Below are 6,993 nucleotides of genomic sequence, written 5' to 3'. Positions count from 1 at the left end.
GACAGGTTGTAAACCTCAAGTCGTGTGCTAGTGATGATCTATAAGGTTTATTCTTGATTTGTTCTTGAAACCTTTCAAGACCATTAAGACTCCCACTGACTCCTTGATATATAAGATTCTCTTGTCAAGAAACATTTCTTGACAAAGCAAATATTCAAGAGTTAGTGTAGTTCTTATCAAGACAAAACACTTCACATAATTGGTCCTAGTTGGTCTTTGTCTTATCCAAGACAGCACAACTTACCAATTTCAAATGTGCAAGAATAAGAAAACTTTTCCAAGTTCCACATCTGATGAGTGTTATAAACCTACTTAAGACTTTTCACTTAATGTCACAATCTTGGAGTATGAATCCAAGACTTGATATTGGAACGAAGTACGATTGACTCTTTGATTTAACCATTTCTATAATTCTTGATTTCTCTTCTTAGACATGCAAATGCACTAAGACTCACTTAAAGGATCAATTGAGATATGGTTCTTAATCATTAAGACTTCATCATAAAACACAATAAAAGGTACTCTCCCTTCTTCTTAGAATGGAGAAACTTTTATCTTTCTGCCTTCTTGATTCTTCTTATTCGTTCTGCTATTGATTGAAACTATTTCAGTTAACTCAGAATTATACTCAATCTTATAAGTATAACCATATTTACTAAACTTTAGTAAATCATGACGAATATCTTTGTCACTCTTGTGGTAGACTTGATCAACATACGACCTAGTGTACTCGATCTCCTAGTCCTTCAATTGACACTTTGCCAAAGAATTAGTCTAAGTTTCCCAAATGTGAAAGTTTTTCATTCATCATACAATGCACATTGCATGATTCCAAGTTTCTGTCCAATTGAAACTTCGGCGATGAGAAACTCTCCCTATTTGGTAAACTTTTGACATTTCCACAAATAACACAATTAAGAATCAAATCCATTATTGCTAATAATAGAAACATTCAAACGTTAATTCTTTCATACATGCCATTGCAAGGATAAATAAATAAGATAAAGTCAAAATTCATTTTATTGCGGAAAAAATTTATCCTTACAATGCAATTCAATTGAAAAACTATGTTATTACATATTTCTTAACAATATATTCTAACTCCAAGTAGTAGCTCAAGAATCCATTCATCAAGTAATGCGATCGAAATCCATTTATTCATGATTAGATTCAACTCACTTCTTCCCTCAAGCTTCCTCTCTTTTCTTCGATCCTACAAAACATCAAAATGTAATCTTATCACATCATGTATTAAGAATCCAGAATAGGAACTCAAAAGAGTTAGGTAATGGATTTTACCTGGAGTAGAGCCATACATCTTGACTCTCCCATCTCTTAGATCTTTCAGGTAGTTAGGGCAGCTTTGTCTCCAATGCCCCTTCTCTTGGCAATAAAAGCAAATGGACTCCTTTGGCACAGCACATCGGACAATCACAGGCTTAGTTCTTTCTGGACTTCCAATGTTGCCAGTGTCCATTGAAGTTTGGGAGTTTGATTCACTAGACAAATTTGCTTGACCAGCACGCCAAATCATTGCTGATTCAGCAGCTATAAGCAAATAGGTGAGATCAATTAGGGTCACGTTGTGGTCCATCATATAGTACTCTCTAACGAACTCACTATATGATTCAGGAAGTGACTGAAGAACCCAGTCAACAGCCAACTCGCTTGAAATCTCGACACCCAACATGCTTAACCTATCAATGTGTGACTTCATCTCTAAGACTTGTGCACACACAGGTTTTCCATCTTCGTGTTTACTTGCCAAAAGGGCTTGAGTGAGTTTAAACTTTTCAAGCCTTTGAACTTGTGGGTCAGGGAGAATAATTGGAGGAGGTGGAGGAAGTGAAGCATGACTCTCATTTCTTCGATCGTATCTCGGAATGTCATCTTCATTTGGAAGGCTTGTTCCAAAGGGTTTGGGAAGACCATTGTAAGATTCAGACATCTACAAAACGGGAGAAAATTCAAGTTAAGTTGATTAGAATTCTTGATGCAACACCCAAATGAAACATCAAGCTAGGATCCAACACAATACTCTACAACCTAGAAGAGGGATGACGTAATCTAGTTGCAGAATATCTGAAGGTAGGTAAATGACGATTTACCAATTTCCACCATGAAAAACGAAAAGGAAGATTAAGTTTTAAATGAATTGAAACTCCTAGATCTTTTGAGATTCATTGAACTTTTCAATGGCATGTTTAATCTCGATTATGCCCTACTATTTGTGACTGGGATGCCGAGGATCACAAACAAGGTGTGAATAACCATACGAATCACGTGGTGCACCCAATGCTACAATCACCTAATCAATGTGCCGGTTAGCCACACACGCTCCATTGATCTATGATAAGCTTCGAGCCACCCTTCGCCACCAATGTCATCCCCAAATTAGTGTGCCGGTTAACCACACACGCTCCACTAACGTTTGACAAGGGTACGAAGTGTAATTCCATGGGTTAGCATACAATTTCACATTTTTTCTAAAGTAACTATGATTTGGGAATTTATAAAAGCATTTAGTTACTTTGTACTTCATTATACTTATAATGGAAGGTTTCTGTCCTATCCTACCCGTTCGGCTAACGACCCTCCACTAGTCAAGAGTGCGGTGGGTAAGAGTGGATACCCATTCAATCGCCATTTTATAGGCAATTTCCTTAAACACCCCTTATAGACCAGCTTCGTGAATGAGGCCTACTAACGGTAAGACTAACTGTTTACTCATACATATATAATATTAGACTTTTAATGTTATATATAGTATAGGGTGTATTTTACACTTTTAAAATACTAGGTGGTTTAACTTAGTAAATTATACTTTTAATTTAATTAAATGTAAACCAAAAACTTTATGGGTTTATTAAATCACTTTTAATTATACACTTTAATTAATTAATAAAATCATAAGGGTGAGATTTGAACCTTTCCAAATTACTAGGGTTTTAGAATTTAACATTTCAAAAATTAACCTTTTAATCAAATTTTAAATTCCAAAACTTGAGGGCAAGTTTTTGAAACATTTCAAAACATTAGGGATCAAACAACAAATAATTCAAATTAAACAATTAATTTTACAATTATCTATATTTGACCTAATCTTATTTAGTCATTAGATAATTACCAAATAATTTGAAATAATCCATATTTATCATATAAACAACCAATATTTAAAAGATTTGAAATTATCTATTGTTTTGGCAAGGATAATCACTAATTTAAGATAAAAAACGGATTTTAACTTCAAAAACGAATTAGGTATCAAATCCAAGTCAAAACAGCAGCAAAAACCCGGAATTCCCTCTGTCTGACCCCTGGACTCGCCGAGTCAGGGACAGACTCGCCGAGTTCTCCACTGACTCGCCGAGTCAGGTCGGGCAGAGGCTAAAAAACGTATTTTCAGTAAATAAAACATTTAAGCATCACATACAACATAAACCAATCAAGGCTCTGATACCACTGATGAGTTTTAGGCATAAGAACAATCCTATGTGCTCATACAAACCCTAATGCTTGGATCTAGGTTTCTCTATTGCACATGCTTTGAATCCAAGACTAACAAACTTAGATCTAACAAATTACAAACTGAATTAGGGTTTATAGAATTACCTTTGATTGTTATATAGCAATAACAATCAATTCCTTGCTTGAATTGGCCTTAGAAAGCTTAGTGCCTCAAGTGCTGCACCTCTAATGGAGTCACAAACACCTTATGCAACTTGGATGAAGAGGAGAAGAGAGGGGAGGCACCAAAAACGGCTGGAAACCCTAGAGAATCAGTTGTCCACGTTTTTGGGGCCTAAGGGGTCCTTTATATACTTGTGTGGGCTGCTAGGGTTTCAGTCAAAACCCTAATGGACAGCTTAAACTCTAAGCAGCCCATGGGACCTTCTGGATAAGGCCATGGACGAAAATATGATGGGCTTCCATCATAATTTCGTTCACCCCTTGTTCCTTTAGCATTCCTTAGCCCAACAACTCAATTATCCAATAATTGCAGTCCAGTCCCCTGAATTTAATTAATCTCTTTTAGCCACAAAATTAATTATCAATTAATTCTTGACTAATATTAATTAAATAATATGATTTCTCCTTTAATATATTATTCTCATAATATATTAATAAATCATATTTAAACCTTTCTTTCCTCAATTCATCCTACATATTGCTATGGTGAAGGCAACCCAAAAGGACCATGCTCATAATCGGGTCAAGTACATACCAAAATAGTTATGGACTTAGACACTAATCCAACACATCGAAGCATAAACACAAAGCAAAAGGGTTTTAATGCCTAAATTATAAAGTAAATACATATAAAGTCATATTGAAATGCTAATATTGGTTGGAAAAACGAACCACATGATTACCGACATGAATCTGCTCTCCAATCCTTAAGGTATTCGCTCCTGTCAACATAACGACATTCCGACCGCCTTCTAGACCCTCAAAACGGCTTCTAGCGGGTTTATGATCACAAGAATTGATCTAGGGTTTAAGATGTTGGATTAGTGTCTAAGCCTGTAACCATATTTGGTAAGTACTTGACCCGGTTGTGCATTATCCTTTTGGGTTGCCTTCACCAAAGCAACTTGACTGGAGAAATAAGTAGAGAAAGAGGTTATTATGATTTATTAATATATTATAAGAATAATATATTAAAGGAGAAATCATATTTGTTTAATTAATATTGGTCAATAATTAATTAGGAATTAATTTTATGATCAAGTGTAATTAATTAAACTAGAGGGGTTGAATTGTAATTATGTGATAATTGCAAGGTAGGGCAATGGTTACCCTAGATATATGATTGGACGAATTCAAGGGATAAGTAATCCTAGAAATCGTCCAAGGGTAAGGGCTTTTAAGGCTTATCTTCTGGTTACTTGGTGGACAAGCAACTATATAAGGATAAGGACTGAAACCCTAATCTCTATCCTATGAAAGGACCCCTAAGGCCATAGAAATCATACACTTGATACCTAGGTGTTCCAAGAGCCAATTTCTATCTCTCCTCTTCTCTCTCTATTGCCTCTCCAATTGCTTGTGGTGTTTGTGAGCCATTAGAGGTACTACACTTGTGGTACTTACTTTCAAGACTTAGGGTTTGAATATTTGAGTTGTTATTGCAATATAACAACAAAAGGTATGTGATCTATCTTTCTATGTGAATTTTGAAAATACTAGGAGCATGCTAGGGTTCCTCATGTGTTCATAATGTTGTGTATCTAATAGTGAAAACATATATCCAAAATCTAGGGTTGCATGCACACATAAGATTGTTTGTCTAAAACCCATCATAAGATCTATCATTAGGGCTAATTTTTGGCTTTATTTATAGGTTTTAGCGTCAACACGACATGTTTGATATCAAACACACTGTGTTCTTCATTAGAATCTCGTATTCCTAACATCAGCGTCAAAAATCACGAAGCTTCTATTCAATAAGGCGTGTTGGTGATAAACACAATGTGTTCGTTTAGAATCAACATTTTCTCAAAACAAGAAATTCGTCTGAAATTGTGTCTGGTTTGAAAACATTTTGAATATCATTAATAGGGGTTATGAGTCATTAGATACGGCCAAAACACTGACGAGGGGTCAAGCTATCCCATAACATCCTTCTTTGTCTTCTTTTTGCTTTATCTCTCGTTTTCTTGCTTCCAGCTTCTTGTATGCTTCCTTTTTGTCCCGATCATGTCTTCGCTGCTACCAAACATAACACGTACCTTTTGTTCTATAATTAACACAAAATGTAGCATAAAAAATAAAGATAATGTATGAAAGATATAACTAAATAAGCACGCATCATTAGTCTTAATTTTTAGGACGTTACAAGTTGGTGTTCAAGCCTTAGTTTGAGGGATTCAGGCATACTCCCAGGTGTGTCTGAACTCAAACTGAGGGTTTGGTAGATTTTTCAAAAAAAAAAAAGTTTTATATAAGGTTTTTCTATTAAAAGAAAAAGGGTGTGGTACATGCAATCGACCAAGATCAAGTAAGTTTTCCCAAAATACTCATACATGTATTATGATATGCTTTGATTTGTGAATTTGTGAATCACATGCTAGTTAGGGCTAAGGATATGTTCAGGATTTGCATGACAGAATGCTAGGATAGATGTTTTTATATGCCTACAGTATGAGCTTGTAGACTTGCATGCCAGTACTGATCTGTTGGTGATAGGATGGATTGTTTAGCTATGCTTGTTCTGATTACTCGATGATCGAATGTTGCTTGCTTTGTACTTTTAGGAGTTTCCACTAGCTTCAGCTAACCAGTAAGTGAATATACTAAGGTACTATACATATACCTGTCAGATTTGTTCATTCTTCATCATTAAACATTATGATTCTCTCTGAAATCTCTCAAATCTTTAGAGTTTGACTTTTTCGAACTTCTGAGTATTTTAGCAAGGCTCTGGAGTATCTAGGAGCATGATTGTAACGCCCGTAGATCAGGGCTAGTCAATTTAGAGACGATAAGCATCAAAAATGACTTTTTTATGGAAGATTATTTAGAAGGATTAATCTTAACCAAGTTGTAGTATATGTCACAAGGTTTCCGTGCATATAAAGAACGCCAAAATCCGAGTTATAACGAAGAAGTTATGACCTGTCGAAGTTTCGCGACAGAACCGGCACGACCCAACGCGATGTAAATAGTGAACTTAAGGTAGATAGATATTTATCCTTAGTGATCTAAACAAGAGTTGAAGATTTATTCGATAGTAGTCCATCGATAAAAAGATAGACGAAAACGGAGTTCAGATGAAGGAGTTATGAATTTCGAATGGAGTTTTCCTGTCCTGACCTACTAAAGATAATATATAACTAATATACTTATAATATATTAAAAATAAAGTCAAAATTAGCCAATGGAGTCTAAACGAGAGTTGTAGATCATAATCTCACCTTCGCGTCGATATAAAGAACGTCGAAAACGGAGTTCGTATGCGAAAGTTATGAATTTCTGAAGTTCGGGGCGCGA

The sequence above is a fragment of the Lactuca serriola genome, chromosome 6 (genome assembly GCF_051521515.1).
Source record: "Lactuca serriola cultivar US96UC23 chromosome 6, Lser_US96UC23_V15, whole genome shotgun sequence".
Classification (NCBI taxonomy): domain Eukaryota; kingdom Viridiplantae; phylum Streptophyta; class Magnoliopsida; order Asterales; family Asteraceae; genus Lactuca; species Lactuca serriola.
Note: the sequence above shows the minus strand (reverse complement) of the source record.